Source organism: Octopus bimaculoides, chromosome 18 (assembly GCF_001194135.2).
Source record: "Octopus bimaculoides isolate UCB-OBI-ISO-001 chromosome 18, ASM119413v2, whole genome shotgun sequence".
Taxonomy (NCBI): Eukaryota; Metazoa; Mollusca; class Cephalopoda; order Octopoda; family Octopodidae; genus Octopus; species Octopus bimaculoides.
The window spans coordinates 34,394,448-34,416,731 of NC_068998.1; the positions used below are offsets into that span (position 1 = coordinate 34,394,448).

A 22,284-nucleotide genomic window follows, 5' to 3' on the forward strand; every position below is an offset into this window, starting at 1 on the left:
GTAGGTCCAGGTTGTCTCTAACAATACTTGGTATGTGGTGAAGTATTGGTTTCAGGAGGATATCGATAAAGTTGTTTAATCTGTGTGTTTCACAGTTTGGGCCTGCCACAATTGGTCTTAGTTTGAGATCAGTGGGATGTGGTACAGTGATGCAGGTGGAAGTGGACTTTTTGCAAGCTTCAGAAATAGTTTTGCTCTTGTGGATTTTTGGAAGTCCATAGAGGTTGCTTGTTTTGCAATTAAAGTTTGTTAGGTAGTCGCATTCCTTTGTTGTTAAGTTGTTTCGATGTTGGCAGATGAGTTTGTTTAATTTGGTCATTGTTCTTGTTTGTTGGTAGTTGACTACTCTTTCATAGTATGTAGTGTCTTGTAAGAGTTGAGATACAATATATATATACATGCATGTGTGTGTATGTGCATGTGTTTTTGTATGTGTGTGTGTTTGTATATATGTACGTGTGTACCTTTGTGTCTGTATTTGTCCCCCCATCATCGCTTGACAACCAGTGTTGGTGTGTTTACATCCCTATAACTTAGTGGTTCATCAAAGAAACCAATAGAATAGGCATTAGGAATTTTAAAATGTCCTGAGGTTGAATTGTTCGGCAAAAACACTTCAAGGCTGTGCTCCAGCATGGCTGCTGTCAAATGACTGAAAGAAATAAAAGAAAAAAATATAACAGAACATATAACTGATTCAATATGGTCACCTTATTAAAACAAGAATTATTTCACAATGTGACAATATATGTTATGTCATGACTTCTTTTTGTCTCATGCATTCTACACAGTATTCCAAGTTATAAATTCAGCTTCAATAAGATCAATTTGTATTTTTCAATTATTTAGTTTTGTCTCATTTTTGATGTTTTACATCATCAGCTATTTGGGCCTTCTTTGCAAGACGATGCTATCATGTAAACAATTTGAAAATTGTCCTTGTAAGAAACTTTGTATCAACTGTAATTGGTAAGGTTCTTGTATTTCCTAATGGCCTTTTACCTCATAACCTTTCTATGGATTCTTAGATAATAAGAATGTTATCCTCTTAAATTGAAGGTCAAACAGTTGAGTGAGTGGCCATAAGTGATGTCATGGTGTTTCTTCAAAATATGTAGGAATCTTTCTGTCACATGAATTGAAAGAATTGTTGTGAAGGCTGTTGTCACAAGCAATCATTGTTGCTGTGGCATGTTATCATTCATTCCGTATTTTAGTTCATATTGATATCAAAAATAAACCAAACTCTCCCTGTCTCTCTCTTTGTCTCTCTTACCATATATATATATATATATATATATATATATATATATATATATATATATATGCACAGACATACATACATACAAACACATACTACATGCACACACACATATATATACGCAGATTCTTTTGATTGCATAATGCAAAGAAAACTAACAAATGGACAAATAATTTTTAAAATGTCAATTTTATACGTATTTCAAAAATATGTTCACACATACACACATATATACAAATGAATATATAGGTGTGTTTTATATATATATATATATATATATATATGTGTGTGTGTGTGTGTGTGTGTGTGTATATAGTTTGAAGACAACATTACAATGGACAATGCACAAAAAACAGTCTCACAAATATGGTATTAGTTTAATGCTTCAATAAGTAAACATAGCCTTAACATTTTTGATATTAGCTCTTAATGAGAAGAGGAAGAGAGAAGCATAGGGAAGTGAGAAAGAGAAACAGTCAGTGCATTAAAAAAGGTGTGGGAGGGAAAAAAAGATATAAGAAAGAGGCAAATGATTAGAAACCCGCTGGGAATACTGTTCTGTGGCAAGGGTGAGAGTTTCAAAGAGAGGAAGCAGGGTGTACATTTATCAATGTCTAAAATAAGGCATAAGTGGGAGTTATGTGTGTTAGTGTTGAATATATGTATTTGTATAGATGCATATCATTTGGGAAGTATAATGGTATTGGTTCGTGGGTGTGAGGCTGTTTATGTGTATGTAATTGATAGGTGGGTAATATGGAGATATATAGGTGAGGAGGTGAGAGCATGTGCAAGTATGTAAGAATAAAGGTATTGGTAAAGGATATGAGATGGCAAGGAGGAAGGAGTTATTGATGTTAGCACAAGTGCATGATAAAAACACATAGAGGTGAAAAAGCATTTTCCAGGCATGTTACTGAAAAACAAAGAGGGGACGTTTAAACACCCCAACAATACACATAAAAAGATTAATATGTGACTACTTACATGGAAAGCAAACAGTCAGAAAATTTGACTGCAACATAACAGAATAATACAGAATTGCTGATGTGGGAGCCTAACAGCAAAAACACGTTTGCTGGGAAAGCCTATAAACATTCAATGAGCATAGAAGAAGCAACACAGAGGTTAAAAACCTATTTCATTTTCTTTAAAATGTGATTGTGAAGGTCTGGAAATGTTGAATGCGGCTGTGTAGTAAGTAGCTTGCTTACCAACCACATGGTTCCGGGTTCATTCCCACTGCGTGGCACCTTGGGCAAGTGTCTTCTACTATAGCCTCGGTTCGCCCAAAGCCTTGTGAGTGGATTTGGTAGACAGAAACTGAAAGAAGCCCGTCGTATATATGTATATATATATATATATCTGTATGTGTGTGTATATGTTTGTATGTCAGTGTTTATCTCCCCAACATCGCTTGACAACCGATGGTGGTGTGTTTACGTCCCTGTAACTTACCGGTTCGGCATAAGAGAATAAGTACTACGCTGAGAAAGAAGAAGTCCTGGGGTCGATTTGCTTGACTAAAGGTGGTGCTCCAGCATGGCAGCATTCAAATGACTGAAACAAGTAAAAGAGTAAAGAGTAAGGATTTAGTAACATCTGAACTAACCACCAACAGCAAGAAACAAATATGAAAATATGAATAGTTCATAATAGAAAGATAAAACTATTTTTAATGAAACATATCTTTTATCTTTTACTTGTTTCAGTCATAAGGCTGTGGCCATGGTGGAGCACCACCTTGAAGAATTTTTATTTATTTTTTCTTAAGCCTGGTGCTTATTCGATTGATCTCTTTTGCCAAACTGCTAAGTTACTGGGACATAAACACACCAACACTGGTTGTCAATTGGTAGCAGTGGACAAACAGACACACACACACACACACACACACACAAAGCTGCAATGGGCTTCTTTTAGTTTACATCCACCAAATCCACTCACAAGGCTTTGGTCAGCCCGTAACTATAATAGAAAAGACTTGCCCAAGGTGCCACACAGTGGAACTGAACCCAGAACAATGCAGTTGTGAAAGAAGCTTCTTACCACACAGCCACACCTGCTCCTATATAAGTATTTATATCAAAGGCTGTTTCTAGTCCTGCATCTTTGATTTTGTAAAGTTTTTGTTCAACTTTCTTGCAGCATCCTTGTTCTAACTTGTCTGACTATTCAGCTTTTATAATTAATTTACCATTTCTTTCCCTTATTGATCATTGACTTCCAGTAGCCTTCTACTCATTCTGTTGATGGGATGTTTTTACTGATATTGCATTAATTTTGTTAAGGCTGTGAAAGACTGATTTGGGATCTCAAGCAAACAATCTATTCAGTGTTTTCCATCTATACTCTTTAGGTTTATATTTTCAATTTTCAGTTGTTGTTGTTTGTTGTTGTTTCAACTGCTGGAATTTAAGGTTTTAGCTTTTGCATCCCCAAACTGCCTTCCAAGTTTATCTTTCAACCACTTCTGATGAATCTATTGATCATGTTCCTGCTTTCCCATGTTGCACATCCTAATTATGATAATTGGCAAGATACTTCTTTGATGAAACAAAATTTTATTTTTCAGATTGTGAACATAACTCAGCTATGAATGTTTACCTTTGTCTTTATTGTACAACTCCAGCTACTTGTGGTAGGTTAGTGATGACACATATATCGAGTGATTTATGGTCTCATATGTAGGGGAGAGAGAGAGAGAGAGAGAGAGAGAGAGAGAGAGAGAGAGAGAGAGAGAGGGAGAGATTTTCATCTCTCTGAAATAAAAATCTAGGTGAAATTTTTGCTTCTAGCTAAAAGGTTGACAGTTCATATCCCATCTACAGTCTAATGTGAGGAGAAGTCAGATTATATCAGAATTTAAAAGCTATTGTTGGTTTTATTTATTTTACAGTTTCTGTAATGGGATACAACCATGTTGCGACACCAAATTCAGAAATTTAATTAACAATTTGAGTATTTTGAGTTCAGTAGTCATAATCTGGTCCTTATTCTGACCCATGAAAGGCAAAGGGACCTGAATAGGATCTGGGCTTAAATCCTGAATAGACTACCAAATAGCTTAATAAACTTTGTTTTACTATCAAATTCATCCATCATTGTCCATTGTATGGCATACAGACAAGCAGGCTGTTCAGGAGTACAGAATAGGATGCTTGAATGTTAAGTTGGATGTTTTTCCTCTCATTGCTTAAATGTCACAGCTGCTTTATAAACAAATTCAATTGAGCAAGTGTTTCACTTCAAGGCTCCGATGAGTGTCAAAAGAATTCAATTTCTCAGCAGTTTATGGGAGGTGGCTGTTGAATTTAAATATTTGATCTTGTTTAGGGAAGGCTTACAAGGATAAAACCATGCCTTGATCAATATAGCAATTACAAAATAGCAGGGTATGTTTCAATGATCCTTTGGCGTCATTATATTGATTCATATCAAACAAAGTTGTTTCTTATGATAGAATGATTTCCTAAATATTTGTACAATATCAGCCAATTTTATGTGTTCCTGCTTTCCCAGTTTTGAACATGTGCATTATGTAAAATTAAGGTTAAGACAAAAACTAAATAAATTTCTAAAAAATCTCACCAAACTAGGAATTATTATTAATATTAGTTTTAATCACATTATCTCAAGTAAAGATCCATAAAGAATAGGTTTAAAATAATAAAAATTACATTAATAAAATATAACAAACAAGAAAACCAAAACAATCTTCCTTTTGCTTCCTTTCTTCCCATCACTTTTTTATATTGTTCTGCAAAAATTAACCATTCTCACACAAATGATTGTTAATGTTTCAAATAAATCTCTGAAATTAGAATAAGCTTTAAAAATAAAACTTACTTTGATGTTTGCATTATTTTCAGAATATTGATTTCTGTTTGATCTGGCAGAATCTATGTTTAAGGAAAGAGGGAAATATGAAGTATAGATATTACTGACTTTCCCAGAGAGTATTATCAAAATTATAAAACTAAGCATTGAAATCCTATCATAGTTTCATGTTGCTACATGCTTTACTTTTCATTGTATGAATCTCACTGTTCCATTCACATTCATAATTTGTAACTGTTATATTGTTCAACCAATGAGATTGTCATCATCATCATTATCATCAATATCATCAATATCATCATCATCGTCATCATCATCATCATCTCCACCACCATCATCCATTTGCCATCTTCATTATCATTGTTATCGTTGTCATTTTCATCATCACCTTCATCATCAACAACAACGTTTTCACCCAGTGGCTCCCAAACTTTTTGGGCTACCACCCCTTTGACACACAGGCCACATTTCTAGTGCCCCCCCCCCCAATTAGCCATCATATACATAGACCTCTTTCTGAAGCAAATTCAAAGCAACTGTATTTCAGAAATATAACTTAACCTAATGAACTCATTATTTTGTTGTTTTTTTATATGAATTGTCACCCCATTATCACCTCACTTTTCTACTCCATCATCGCCCCTTTGGAACTTTCCAACACCCCCAGGGGAGCAATACTGCCCACTTTGGAACCATTGTTTAACTTATGAGGTGGTATCAAGAAGTCCCTAAACTAGTTCTCTAGCATGTCAACAGATAACAACACACAGCTGAGTGCACAGTGAGAGCTAGCAATGACCTTCATGAAGCAGTGGGTCGAGTGACATTGCTGTGTTTACTTTGCAAGTTGTAAAATTTGTGTTTTTGTGGTCATGTGTATGCAGTAGTCTGCCATTTTGCCATGGACAGGAACAAAGAGCCAATGTGAAATTTTGCATTAAACTTTGAGCAAGTTTCATCAAGCTTATGACAACGAGGAAATTGGTTATATGCAATGTTTCAAGTGGTACCGGTGCCTCAAACTGGAAGGACATCCTAGAAACACAATAAGCAATCTAAAAGAACTGCCATAAGTGTTACGCCTGGAAATGTGCTACTGTCAATGGAGAATTCATCCCCAAGGCCAATTGAGAGTTCTACTTTGATGTTTCAAAGCATTTGAGAGAGGACATTTAGTGAAAACAACCAGATCTGTAGACCTCAAAGAATTGGAGTCTTGAATATTTTTCTCCCCACCCTACAGCAGATCATTAACATTTTTCTCTCCCCAAAACAATATGGTATCACTTCCATACCCACCCTATCTGTCAGCTTTAGCACCTGCTGACTTCCATCTTTTCCCCAAGATGAAAATGCAACTCAAATATCACAGTTTAACACCATTGTCTAGAGTGAATCACAGAAAGTCCTCAACTTGCTTACAGAAAATTATTTCAAAAATGGCAGGAATGCCAGGACCATTGTATTGCTGCCCAAGGTGACTATTTCAAAGGTGATGATGTTAAAACTTAGGTAAATAAGTCATTTTTTATTTGATATTACTTTTCGATACCACTTCGTATTTGGGTTCATTACATCTTCATAAGCACATTAGTACAATTTATTTTGATCATCCCATCATCTATGTTTTTTTTTTTTGCTTTTATTTTCAAATCTGACATCATTACATTTGTACAACATACATACCAACATTTATACATACATTTTTAAAATGAAAGAATATTGGTGGAATGTTTCTATCAAGACCTCAATAAAATGCAAGCATAGCAGACCAGACAATGATCTGCAACTGAGAAAAGAACGTGTATGCAACAGTTGAAATCAGTTTCCAGCAGTCGTTAACAAAGCGTTTTAGGTTTATGTAAAAGAAAACATCTATACTAAACTAGTGAGAAATTTGCAGTTATTCCAGTTACTCTGTTCCATTGGTACAGCATAAATATGTAACACAGACTTACAGAACTTCTGCAGTAATAGGAAGTGCATTAACATTTATGTTTAATTACAGTGTATCTGCAACATCAACCTAACAGGATTTTTTTTTAGTGTTTCTATTGTTTAGCTCAAGAAGAAGAGAAGTAGTGGTGGTGGTGATGGTGGTATTGGTGGTGGCAGTGGTGGCGGCCACAGTGGCAGTGGTAGCAGTGCTGCTGCTGCTGCTGGTGGCGGCATTGGCGATGAAAAGGGAGAGAAGGGGGAGAGAAAGGGTGTGATCCATAACCTTGGCAGATCTTCCCAAATTTGTGAGGTATATGCAGTGAGTAGTCCAGTATATGTTGAAAACTCAAAAACAAAAAGAAAAGTTTGGCTGAAGGGTTAAGTATTGAGTTTGAGAAATGAAGCACATCAAATGTGTTTGGACAATGAATGGTACATATTTGGAAGTGGATGGGACATAACTTACAAGTTTCTTAGAAATACAGCTATCATTATACTATAAGTATACATGACAAAATAATGATGCAGCACCTAAGTGGTGAATAGACTGTTGGTGGGTAAAGGTTTGCCAACATGGTAGATGAATTTCTGTAGCATATAGACTATTATGAACCAGCAGTAAACATGAGTTATAGAGAGCAAAAGTAATCAAAAATAGTTATCATGTAACAGTAGTTAAATGTATAATAAAACCACAACAGTGATTAAATAGAGTTACAATATAATAATGATAACATGCTTTTAAAGAGAAGCAATAGTGATACTAAAAATATATTTGAGCAGCAGAGGCAGTATTAATACTGAGAGGTAATATCTATCCCTACGCTGTGAAGTGTGAACAATAAATGATTTAAGTGTTTTTATTTATTTCATTTTGTAACACACACAAACACACACATGCACACACTTGTGTGACAGGTTTCCACACAGTTCCAGTTTTATGTATAAGGTGTTGACCAACCCAAGGCAATGAGAGAAGACACTTACATAAGGAGTTGCACAGCAAAACAAAATCTGAAACTACACAGTTATAAAGGGAATTTCTTAATAATGCAACCATGAAACTTTCACCTTATCTATCTAAGGCCAGATAACCAGTCAGCAAACAACAACAATGGTAGAATGCATCAAAGGCAGAGATACATCTAATATTACTAACAAGATGCTTACTGATCTTAAAAGGATGGTTGCAATCTTTTTTATGGAAATGTTTACCTGCCTTTTTTTTGCTTTCTTTCAATTCATGTTTAATGTAACTTTGAGGTTGAATTGGCTGAATATACTTTTTCCTATGTCTGTCCTTGACATGTCCATTTCAATAATGAATGTTTTTGCTTAATTAATGACAGATTTCTTTGTAAAGAGTATTACCTGAATACATAAATGCACATAGATACATATATTATCTCTCTCTCTCTTTTTCTCTCTTTCTCCTTCTCTCTCTCTCTCTCACATGCACGCACACACACACACACACATGCGCACACACACACAGAAACACATAAATACACAACCTTAATACTGACTTTTTCTACTCTATTTCTGAATATGCAAAAGATGAAAAATGCTAATTAGATCTAATAGTTCAGTGCATTCAAAATTATACTAATTAAGCCTTCATTGATTCCATGAATAGAGACTTGTGAGCATCCTTTAATGGGGCCATGTGAACTTTGTTACTTTTAACAACAAAAACCTCTCACACATTACTGATATAAAAAAAGAACTGCACAATATCACACACCTGCTACACAAGATCAGCACTCAGCTACAGTCCTCAGAGGTTGGACCTTATTATAACTGAGTTTCTTTCCTGAAGAAAGTAGCAGGTCCTTAACATAGCTATAACTACATCTCAAATACTGGCCTTTCTCTTCAGGGTCAGAAAATATTTCAGCCCCCAGTAGTTGTTCACATTCAACAATCTTCATGTGAGGCTTGCAATAAAGTACTGCTCCCACATTTGGCATATGTGTTGTATTTCCCTCGGATGACTCGCAGAGATAACACGAGTTATACAAATTTAATTATTACATTTATTATTCAATTACATACAAAGAACGCACTCACCCAATGTTCGTTATGAATAAACAAAAGTCATGTCCGCCATATATATATCAATGACATTTTACTACGACAGTCACACAAGACAACAACAATGAAACAATGAACTCAGACGAACCACTGTGACACACGGAACGTCAGACGAATTACATATCTAACAGTCCATATAACAATATGGCTTCTGGTTCACACATACATTATCCTGGACTGAACCCATGGAAGGGCCACTTAACTGGTTAGCATTCTATCTCTGGCATGATCTAGCTTCTGTTCCAAAGGCATATTGTCTGCACTCTTTGTCTTTTCTGTTGCCATTATAAAGGTCTCTGTTCCTTGAAGCTAGCTGGTCTTATACCCTCATCATTTAGGCTCTCCTGAAGTATTTGTTTCATCATCAAAACCATTGGCCTCCGTGTTAACCACCATTCTCAGTCCTTCCTGTAGGAAACAGTTCTCTCTGGAATCTTCTCCATGTGTATGTCTTTCCTACAAGCCTACATAGTGACTCAGCAGCTACAAAATAATCAGTCCCATTTATAGTGGAATATATATTGTTTCTAAATTCTTGCAGGAGTAGTCACCTCGAGAGAGATGGATAAAATTCCATTCAAACTGGATAAACCTGAAGCTGAGTCTATTATTGAAACAGTTAAACTATTTAGAGCTGGAATCACTAAACTTCCATTGTGTTAAATTTGTGATTTATTTAATCCTTAAATTGATATGTGCTTCCTAAATATATTTCATTTGCTTTTAATGGAATTTATGAGTCTACAGTTATGTTTCTTACCATGTTTTTGTTTGTGGTTCTTTAATGTTTGATGCAGCCGACATTGATTGGAGCATTTATTTCTGATTGTCTAATTTCAAGTTAGTAGCTATGTCTATGATTTATGCCTGATTCTTTTTTGTATAACTTAACTGTCTGATGATAATCTAATTCGACTGAGTTTACATTTTTGGTTTTTAGATACTATATCAAAGACTGCATTATCATTCCTTCTTTTTGTAAAATGGTATGGTGTTGTTTAAAGAGAATTTTAGTTGCCATTTCTAGCATGTCAGTTGACTGTCAAGATTCTGCCTGATATACTACAATTACAAAAACCTAGGCTATAACTGCCTCTCCTATAAAAGTCTCAAAACGTTTGGAATGCATCTAATATTCCTCTCAGCCACCAACTTTGCCCCACTGCTATCACATTCTGTTTTTCTCTATTCACCCTCCTCTTGGTCGTACTGCATTGGTTATCATCCTCATCATCGTAATTGTTGTTGTCATCATTATCATCACCATCCTTTTATGTCCACTTTCCATGCTGGCATGACTTGGACATGTTATCACAGTCCAAGTCAGCCCTTTTTCATTATTATTGCCCTCCTAGATGAGTTGGAGGACCATGTCTTACTCATACATTCCAATTTTGATAAACTTTCTGGATGCCCTTCCAAATACAAACCCCTTATAGAATGTACTGGATACATTTGTTGTTTCACCAACAATAGAGAGATTGTCATGTTATTCACAAGACTCAGGGACCCACTTGATCCTGTGATGTCTTTATTCTTCAATGCAGTGTGACTAAGAGGAAGGTGAATAAAAGAAACAGAACGTGATAACAGTGAGACAAAGTTGGTGGCTGAGAGGAATATGGGATGCATTCCAGAAGTTTTGAGGCCTTTTTAAGAGAGGCAGTTATAACTGTCCTAGATTATTGTGATTGTAGTATATCATCACTATTTAATATGCTGACCTGCCAACTGTTGTCAATCCAGATTAAAGGAAACAACTGTAACAACACTTTGAATACATCCTCCTAAACACTGCTTGTTATGGCTGGCTAGTTTACAGAATATAGTCAGAATGTTTGGAAGCTCACTATGCAATAAAGTTTGGTGCTAAACTGGGGAAAACACCACAGAAACATATGAAATGCTCCACACTGCTTATGGATTGACGTTTTCACTGGCACAACAGGATCAAAAATTGTAGAGAGGAGGAGAGAGAGATGATGAGAAGCATGGAAAGGAGAGAGACATCAGAACATCAGAGCTGGTTGAGAAAATTCTCAAAGTTTCTTGAGGAAGATGGTTATGTGTCTATAAAGGCAATAAACATACTGTTTGGAGTTTATGTGGCAATTGTACACAGAATTATTGATGTAGATCTGAACATGAGCAAAGTTTGGACAAAATTTATTCCTAGGATACTCAGTAATGGGCATCCTAGTAACCAACTACTTGACAGAGTTGGATATCAAAACTGTCTATTACCCTCCCTGCAGTTCAGACCTTGCTCTTTGTGACTTTTGGCTGATCCCCAAGCTGAAAGAGTACCTCAGGGACTGTCATTTTGTGGAGGCTATGATAAGGATCCTGGACACCTTCACTTTAGAGAATTCCATGAGATTTTCAAAAAGTGGCTGGAGTGCTACAACAAAGGGATTAAAGTCAGAGGATCATACTTTGAGTTTTATACTTCTTTGAAATTTAATAAATGTTGTTTTTGAAACAGTCTGAAAATTTCTGCAATACACCTCGTACATACAATAAGTCACTGACATTTACCCATATTCTACCAATCCACTAAACTAGGTAGCTATCATGATATGGTTGAACAGTTAACAGCAAGTATATCATATATTATCAAGTTTTTCATTGATTTGCATTACTGAGACCAAACTTTGGTATGAATAGTAACACCACCGCTCCCACCCTATTAATAAATACATTTGATTATGAAAAGTTAAGCAATCGACTGCTAATCGCACTTCCATGAAATATAGCTACCGACTGATTGATTGATTAGTAGATAAGAAATAATGATATTTAATGAGGAGACATCAAATAAAATATATCACATAAAATTAATAGGGTTTTTTATAATATTTTTTTCACTTGTCTGATAAAAAAGATTGATATTAATAATATTATATCCTTGATATCACTTAAGAATGCTTAGCTTCAATCGAGGAAACACTCATAGTGATTATATGGAATGATTTTTTTTTTGTTTAATATATATGTGTGTATGTGCGTGTATGTATAGATATATGTGTATACGTATACATATGTGTGTATGTGTATGTATGTATGTACATATGTATGTATATGCATGTAATTATCTACCTATCTATGTCTCTATCTGTGTGTGTGTATATATATATTATAATGGTTTTGCCAACTTTCTCTTTATGAAGGCAGCTGGACTTATTGTAAGATCTTTGTGTGACTGTTTACTGGTTGCATACTCAAACGTTTTTGCCTATGCCATCTTCAAATTATGAATATTACAATTATTATGTAACTCCAAGCTTCCTGAAACAGCTGCTGGGGTTAGAAATTATGTATTCTCTTCTCTTCTTGGTATTGTTTTATGCTCTGTTTAAATATATTTGTATGTATGTTTGTATGTATGTATGTATGTATATATAGTTCAAATTTACAGAAAACAAAAAATGAAGACAGGTGAAGGAACAACCAACTAGCAGGTGTATTAGTTTAACACTCAGGAAGAATGGAAAAGTTTTTAATGTTTCCAGAGAGAGAAAAAATTGTGTATGGATTAATGGTTCAACATGATGAAATGGCCGGAAGAGGTTGAGTGAAAGGGAGATAATAACGTTGACCTGAAACTATAGTGTGCAAGTGTATGTGTGTATGTGAGAATGGTGTATGTGAGTGCGTATGTGTTAATGGGGATGAGTGCATGGGTATGTATGTGTGGGCGAGCTTAAAATTATGTGGGCTTGTGTGTGTGTTTGTATATAAGTAACCTAGTGTGTGTGTTGTGTGGAGTGATATGCATTTTGTGTATTTGTGATACATTTGTCAATGTTGTACAGCATGAGGATGAAAGGTGTGAGGTGTTCAGGATTGCAAAGAAAACTGAGATGTTGTGAGTGAGAGATAGGTGCAAATGGATAATGAAATGCTTGAACTTAGCAATTCTGAGAAGAAAGGTGCATGGAAGTGCTACTATGAAAGGCTGCTGAATGTGGAGAATGCACAGGAAAAAGGAGAACCTTTCAAATATAGATCCAACTGAGGGACCGGCCATCAGACTTGACAGCAGTATGTTAGATAAGGATATGAAGTCAAGGAATGCTCTTGAACCATCAGGAATCATTGCTGAGATGCTTGAAATATCTGGTGGAGTAGGATAGGGCCTAGTCTCTCATATAGTTAATCAGGTTACACAAGGAGTCATCTTCAACAACTGGTGTAGTAGTATTATAGCTAGCTGCTACAAGACTAAAGGTGATGCCTGAGATAGAAAGAACCACAGAAGTATCAAACTGCTGGACTAGGTCACAAAAGTTACAGAGAGAATTATAGCTCAATTGATTAGGAAAAGAATTAAACTAGATGTGCTGCAGTTTTGGGTTTCTGCCTAGAAGAATACCAAAGATGCTATCATCTTAGTGAGACCACTGCAGAAGTAGTTAACCAAAAGTAAACCATTGTACTTGGTTTTCATCATCTGGAGAAAGCTTTGACAGAGTCACTCAGTTATCTGGTAGTCTCTGAGGAAGTTAAGAGTAGATGAGTGGCAGACATTCACCAAAGCTCAGTTCTCAGTCCACTCTTTTTCATCGTAACCCTCCAGCCATGCTAAGAACGCATAGTAATTAAGCTCTCTCTTGAGGTTGTAGAGAGTTTCTTGAGATAGGTTTTTGTAGATAGGTTCTTGAGAAGAGCTGCCTACCTCAGTAAAACTGAGTTTGGAAGTGCTGTGTGCCCTACTCCCATGTAACATTAAATTTTCATACACCCTATCTCAATAAACAAAACAACATCTCCTCCTCTCCTCCTCTCTTTCTCCTCTCCTCTTCTCCTCCTCTCTTTCTCCTCTCCTCTTCTCCTCTTCCTAACATTTTTCATGTACTTTGCTTATCTCTCTTTCTCTCTCTCTACTACTGCATCTCATTCCAGTGAACTCCTCCCTGCCCTGCTAACTGTATCATTATTATCCTGTTGTTAACCCATCCCTCTATATGCCCAGGTTTCACCAGTCACTGCATCCATCTTCTCCCCATCCCTTTTTGCATTCATATTCCCTGTTTACACACCCTCCGCAAAACTCTCCCAGACCGACGGACGGACGGACGGACGGACAGACAGACAGACAGACAGACAGACAGACAGACAGACAGACAGATAGATAGATAGATAGATAAATAAATAAGTAGAGAGAGAGAGAGAGAGATCTTTTACACACATAAGTGTATGTGTGTGTGTGTGTGTGTGTGTGTGTGTGTGAGTGTGTGTGTGTGTGTGTGTGGGAGTTTGTGTGTGTATCAAAAGGATGAAAGGGCCTTCCTGTGTCATAGGTTCATAAGGCCAATTTCCAGGATCCTGTCGTATATCCATTAACCACTGGACAGGATGCTGCTCTGTTGCAGGATTACTCTTTTCTGCCAGCTGAGTGGACTAGAACAATGTGAAATGAAGTGTCTTGCTCAAGAACATAACACATTGCCTGGTCCAGGAACTGAAACCACACTCTTATGACTGAGGGTGTAACATCCTAATCATTGAGCCACAAACCTCCGTATATATATATATATATATATATATATATACAGAGAGAGAGAGAGAGAGAGAGAGAGAGAGATAGACAGATAGACAGACAGACAGACAGACAGGCAGGCAAGCAGGCAGGCAGACAGGCAGGCAGGCAGACACAAACACACACACACATTTCTGTTAATAATTTTTCTTTGTTATTACAGTTCCATTTTCTAATCTCATTAGAATCAACAGTTACCATCTCTGCTCTCAAAATCATTGAAATAATTAGCAAAAATATACACAAGTTGATTCAGTTCTTACACCATGATCATAAGAAAATAATGTATGAATCAATGGAGAAAGTTCTGTCACTTTTAAGATAAGCATCAGCTCTTGGAATAACTGAGGGATTTTTAATGTATTTTTGTACTGCTTAGCTTTTATTTTTTCTGTAATGAAAAACCGTGAATAATGTCTTCTTATAAACAATGTTAAGTCTGAAGAGTGTGAGGGTAATGATAAGGCGATTGTATTGATGATGAAGGTGTGAATGGGAATTGATTATGATGAGGATGGAGGTGGCATCACTGATGAAGGTGATGATCTTAGCATAAAGTGTACCAAAGAAGAAAATGGAGCATTGTTTTGGTGGTGATGATGGGGATAATGATGATAGTTGAAGATGGAAAAGGAGGGAGGATAACTACTGCACAGCTCCATTTTGGTTGTTGTCTCAGTTTTGATATTATTTTGAGTAGACAGAAAGAGTTTTAGGTTTTCTTTGAAATATTCAATTGTATGAGAATTCCCAAAGGTTATCGCCAGTAGGATCTATAGTTTTTGAATTATAACATTCTGAAATTGTTTTCTTTGTTTTTGCTTTTTATCACTCTTTCTTTTCCTATGAGAATTGCTAAATGGTGCCAAGTAAAAAAAAAATTAAAGCTGATTGTGGGAGATGGCTAAACAAGTTTAATCAAATGTACCAGCAATAAAGGAACAACAGTAACTGAGAACATAGAAAGCTTTCATAAAGTATGTAAACAAAGGCATAGGCATGGCTATGTGGTAAGGAACTTGCTTCCCAACTACATGGTTCCAGGTTCAGTCCTACTGCATGACACCTTGGGCAAGCGTCTTTTACTCTAGCCTTGGGTTGACCAAAGCCTTGTGAGTAGATTTGGTAGATAGAAATGGAAAGAAACTTGTTGTTGTTGTTGTCTGTGCGTGTTTCCACAATTGTTGCCACCACCACTTGACAGTCGGTGTTGGTGAATTTACATCTACATAACAGATTTTCAGCAAAAGTATTGGAGTCAATTCATTCAACTGAAAATTCTTCATGCCCCAGCATGGCCACAGTTTATTGACTGAAACAAGTAAAAGATAAAAGAAACCAACTTCAAGTAGTGGACAGCATTTCCTTAACAAGAATTGAAATTGGAAGTTTAGCTCTATATTATATGAAGCATGGAAATATTGGCTTCACATTTTGGCACACAGCCAGCAGCTTTGGGGGAGGATGTAAGTCAATTACATCGACCCCAGTGCTCATCTGGTATTTATTTTATCAATCTCCAAAAGAATGAAAAGCAAAGTCTATCTTGACAGAATTTGAACTCAGAATGTAATGATGGACGAGATGCTGTAAAGCATTTTGCCACCTTGCCAACTTAAATGAAGGAAATAATAATAAAAGTTTACAATGAACATGAAGTATGGAAATATTGGAAACATTCCAAGTACTTTACTGTTTTCTATATTGGGTTTTGCTAGACTCTTCATTTGTTACACTACATCCTCTTTCAACACTGTTATGTGATGTAATAAAAACAGTTCCTAAGTGATGAGAGTTCATTTAATAGCCCCGGCTTAACTCTGGTATCAACACATATAGTGGATGAAAGAGTTAAAATGTTCACTGGATAGGATGTTTATGTATCATTAATAACCTTTGCAAATAATAAGATATCTCTTGCTAATATACACGAATAGGAGTTTATGTAATATAACATCCTGTCCAGATTGCCAATTAAATGTTTGCCATGAATTTGAACTCACAACCTGTAAATTTATAGTCTACTAACTTATCTCGTTTACAATACACTAAACTATATTATGCTTTTCTCTTTAACTTTGCTGCTTTGCATTGTACCTTCCTACAATTCTTCCCCATACTACTTAACACATACATAAAAAAAAAACCCACTAAGATATGTGCAGGCTCATGTGTCCTGATAATCCATCTATCTTTAGCCTATGAAACTATTTACAGCAATGACAACAACAATGACAATATCAACAATAATTACAATAACTACAGTATCATTGTCAGCTGCAGCAACAGTAACAGCAGCAATTATGATCACTAGTGCATGAAAGAGTAAACTAGCAACTGCAATGCAGTATGAAAGCAGGGTAAATGAGAAAAAAAACAAAAAATATTTGTGGGCTTTGGTGACAAGTGGAAATATGGATAACCAATTGCTGTTTCAGGCTGTTTCATAGAAAGAAATAATATGCTGATTTATGGGCATGCACAATGGCTTCCTCGTGTCAGCAATTTGTGATAAAAGGGGATAATAATAATGAATTGTGTTGCAATAAAATTAAAAAAATAGCATTTTTGCATCCATTGTACTTCATGATATTTCTCTGATAAATTTCCTAGTGTTTTTTTCCTTGGTTTATTTTTGATTGAATTATTTCTCTTTATTTTCTTTTTTTTTTTTTTTTTTTTTTTTTTGTAGTTTAACTTCTGCTTCATTCTGAGAATTGGGTGAATGGGTGAATTTTGCTTTCTTTTTCAATTCTAAGTCTTTCAACAAAAGCCATATCATAAATATGCCATCATGCCACCATTGAATAATCAAAAGTAGAGTAATGAATTCTCCCTTTTAATTAATGCTAGAAAATACAAAGGAAGGCATCAACAAAATTCAGAAATAATTGATACTGAAAATATATGAATGGTTATTAGGGTGGTGGAGTCATATATTATACAATAGAATACCAGACTAAATGTAATATTTAGTTTTTTCCATCAAGGTTCTGAATTCAAGTCTCAATGGATTAATTTTATATTTAATTCTTTCAGGGTTGATAAAATACATGACAATCAATGAAATTTAAAGTTCATTTTACTTTGTCTAATCTAATTCTTCAAGGTTTCGAGTACATCCACTGCAGTAACAAATTTTACTTATCACCAGCCTCTCATACCCCATGGTAGATTATGTAAGTTACTGCAATACACTGGGAATCAATGAAGGTGGCAGTATGCTTTACAATATATTATTGCATCTTACAGTATTTTAAGTTCAATTTTTATTGCAACCAACATTACCTTTCTTTCTTCCTGGGTTAAAAATTGATGGTTGAAATGTATTGTGATTAACAAAGAGAAAAATGTCCCTTGTAGTGGTTTCTTATGTTAATTCTGAGTTTTCTCTTGGAATCTATTTTTCATTACATCAGACTTGTCTATGGCATTCTTCATGTATGACCCGAAAAGTTCCTCTCCAAATTGTAACCTTGCCTTCGTGTGTAAGTCTCCTTTCTCCATACTGCTGATCATTTCCTAGAGGAAGTTAAAGTTAATACAACCTGGTGCTACTGTTGTCACAGACATTGGCATCAGATTACCGAGAACCAGAAAACATATCACAAGGCAACTCTTTCAATCCTCAAACAATTCCACCAAAGATTATCAACATTATACGGCATCAATTCAATCAACCGTAACCACTCTGGCAAAAATTTTCTTTTTCTTAATAAACGAAACAACTATGGCATTTATCTCTGATTGCTTTAACCTTTTTGTAGTTAATCCTTTTATTTTATTTTATCTTATTAATGTTTAAAATATTTGTTTGTTTTTGATTCAGTGATTTCTGATGACATTTTATGGAAGATTTCCTTTAAACTTTACTACTTGGATTCTTTTTTGAAAGTTTTTAAGAAACATTTCAACAACATCTATTTTCTATCCTCACCCATTCCTAAATGTTATTCTTCTTTCTTCTTCCTTCTCATCATCATCCTCCACCACCACTGCCACCACTACTACCACCAACACCACCGCCAATATCAATGTGTGGACCACCAGCATAATATTGTTGTGACATCTTCAGTATTTACATTTTCTCTATTCCTATCAACTCTACCATCATCGTGATTTCAGTTTTCATTAAGGCAGATATCTCAGACATCATCAAGATCATCATCATTCACATACCATCATCACCATCATCACTATTGGTTTATTGTTCAGTTGTTTTCAAGTGACATGACAGCTGAATAGCTAATGGATAACTAATCTATTTCCTAGCAATATTATTTCATTTGTAAGATAGAACTATCTGGTGCTAAATTTGATACTGATTAGTTATATACATATAATGTGCTAAAAATTTACCAGAAAATATTAGAGAAATTAGTTTCTTGACACAGAATTGATGCCCTTCTCAAAGACATTTGCAACTTACACACAACCAAAATCACCACCTGAAAATCAAAATGAAGTCATATATATATGTTTTTTATATATATATATATATACATACATATACACACACACACACACATGCATGCACACGCACACACACACACACACATAAATATATCCATCTAAGAATCCATATGTCAGGAAAATATGCACTCATATTTGTCAGTAGAGTGGGTATATTAATTGAAGTGTACAGTATTATATATCAATTACAGCCGATCTTACCAGTCCATTTCACAATAGGGGTTCAACAGAGTGTTTGGTAATAGGCTAATTATGTAACCCTGCACTCTTCAGAAATAGCAGTTATGGAATTAAATATGGTGCCATATTTCATTCCATAACTGCCATATCTGAAGAGTGCACAGTTACATAATCGGGCTGTTATCTAACACTCTGTTGCACCCCTACTGCAAAAACGATTGGTAAGATCAGCTGTAATGAATATATAATACTGAACACTTTGATTAATATATGTATGTGTGTGTAGTTTTCTTGGAGTTTAACTTAAATTTAAATGTCTACAATATACTTAAAGTAACTATCCAGATTTGTACATATGTTATATTTTCTAATTTTCTTTTTATTCAGTGAAGGAAGGACAATGTCATGAACCATTTGAGGGCTTCCAAAACTGATGGGAGGATAAGAGAAATTTGTCTCTAGATATGAGACTTGGTTTGAATGCTTATAACAGATGTACTACACTAAGGGGATTGGAGGGTCAGGTGGTGGTATTAAACCAGGAAATGGATTAAGTCACTGATATAATCTAAATAAACGATGCATGCAGATTGGAAAGGTTTTTGTGAGAAAGTTCTTGTATCAGAAATAAATCAACAAAATCACTGAGGAGAATGTTGTTCCTTACATATAAAATGAGCCATGCTATGTAGCATACTCTTTCCAAGCCATATGGGCCTGAATAAAAGGATATTGAAATTATAATCATGGAGGTGGGGTCATTTTGTTATTCTGCACTGGACAAGCTTTGATCTAAAAGTGTTAGCAAAGATACTCCACCTGTCATTTTCCCTAATATCATAACTTAATTTTTTTATTTTTTCAGTTATTAGACTGTGGTCATGTTGGAGCACTGCCTTGAAGGATTTTTAGTCAAATGAATCGACCCCAGTGCTTTTTTAAGCCTTGTACTTATTCCATTGGTCCCTTTTGAACTGCTAATTTACTGAAATGTAAACACACCAACTCTGGTTGTCAAGTGGTGGTGAGGGACTTACACATACAGACACTCTTTAATGCATACACACACACACATGCATGCACACACACACACACACACACACACACACACACACACACACACACACACACACACACACACACAATATGCTTCTTTCAGTTTCCACTCAGCAAATCCACTCATAAGGCTTTCATCTGCCTGAGGCTAGTAGAAGACACTTGCCCAAGATGCCACATTGAGGGACTGAGCCCAGAACCATGTGGTTGGGAAGTGAGCTGCTTACCACACAGCCATGCCTTACATGTTTAGGACTGCAATATTTTAACATGTCCTTCCCTTTCACAAGATAGTAGGAGGTTGAAGAAGATTTGACTATTCTCTCTAGCAATCTAGGTGATTAACTAGAGACTTTCCTACACTGGTGTATCATGATAATGTTTGATGTGAAATGAAAGAAGCTAGAGCAGAAGAATATCGTGAAAGAGATGTAGAGGAAGATGAGATAGATGTGTTGGGAGAAGAAACTTTTTATAGCAAGCAAGATTCTCACTAAATTTTGTTGATTTTGTGAGTAAAATTTCGATATTCACCTTTTAAGATTTATTGTTTTTATTTCAGAAAGTTAGTTGAGCTTAAATGCTGATTCTATACAGAAACATCTAAGTTGAACATGTTCAGTGCACATTCGTGATACAAAATTAATTATATGTTTCATTCCAACCAAAATACATATACTGTAGTGAAAATATATATTTTCTAGAACAAATAACTGGTAGTATTATCCTTTAAATCAATCTACACCAAATGTAAAAGCAGTTTTAGTTTCAGATTCAGTGGTCTGAAAAGTCAAAGGGATGTCTGACACCATGTTGTTGTTATAGCTGCAGCTAATATTGATGATGTGGTGGTGGTGACGGCAGCAGCAGCAGTGGTGGAGGTGGTGGTGGTGGAAATGGTTGTGGTGGCACTGGTGGCAGTGGCACTTACAGTAACAGTGGTAATAGTGGTGGTAGTGATGATAATAATAAGGAAGTGGATTTTAATAGTTTTATCAAAGGTGATGCTGTGGATTTTGGTAATGACATGATGGGAATGATAGGAATAAGAGAGATAATGATAATAAAAATGATGAAGAAAAAGAATTGCATTTTAATTGTGTTAGAATTGCATTTTAATTGTCTTGTGAATCACCACCATTATCAACAGGGCCTGACTCATTATCATTGTTGTCATCATCATCATCATCATCATCAGGAAAGATATAACCAAATCAATCATTTTTCAGTGAGAAAGTTACCTGTCACTTTTAATTTGATTTAAAACCATGAGCTTCATATATATATATATATATATATATATATATATATATATATTCTTTTATTCTTTTATTGGTCTCAACCAGAGGTGGAGACCATGCTGGAGCACCCCCTTTCAATGTTCTCCGTTCTCCTTTCTGTACTGCTCTTGGTGAAGAAGCGAACTGGATGGAGCCTCTCTTCTTTGTACCTCTTGCTGCAATATGGGTTCATCTGGATTTCAGAGAGAAATTTTTCCAGGTGCTTTTTGAGGGTTTCCACATCTACCCCTCACAAATCTCTGAGATTGTTTGGTGGGATATTAAACAGTTGTGGTCCTCTGAAACCCAAGCTGTTGCAATACTGGATCCTTAACCAAGATGAAGAAGATGGGATCTTTGGTATTATGCAGTGCTGTCCAGTTCAGTGGTTGGTGTAGCTTTTATTTCCAAAGTTGGGAGCCAGACCTTCAAAGATCTTCCATACTTATATCCCTGCGTACCTTTCTTGCCTTCTCTCCTGGAAGTAGAGCTTCAGGTCTTTTATTCTTTTACTTGTTTCAGTCATTTGACTGTGGCCATGCTGTAGCACCATCTTTAGTCAAACAAATCGACCCCAGGACTTATTCTTTGTAAGCCTAGTACTTGTTCTATCAGTCTCT

At 35.6% G+C, this 22,284-nt stretch overlaps 1 long non-coding RNA gene across 1 annotated transcript; it reads right to left on the reverse strand.

The window, feature by feature from the left end:
• Positions 1–10: 10 nt before the first annotated feature.
• LOC128249850 (uncharacterized) lies at positions 11–9,215 on the reverse strand. Its single transcript, XR_008265971.1, has 4 exons — positions 9,110–9,215; positions 5,111–5,163; positions 2,720–2,821; positions 11–652 (listed from the first exon to the last, which is right to left on the reverse strand). It is a non-coding gene; the product is annotated as an uncharacterized LOC128249850 (long non-coding RNA).
• Positions 9,216–22,284: the final 13,069 nt, after the last annotated feature.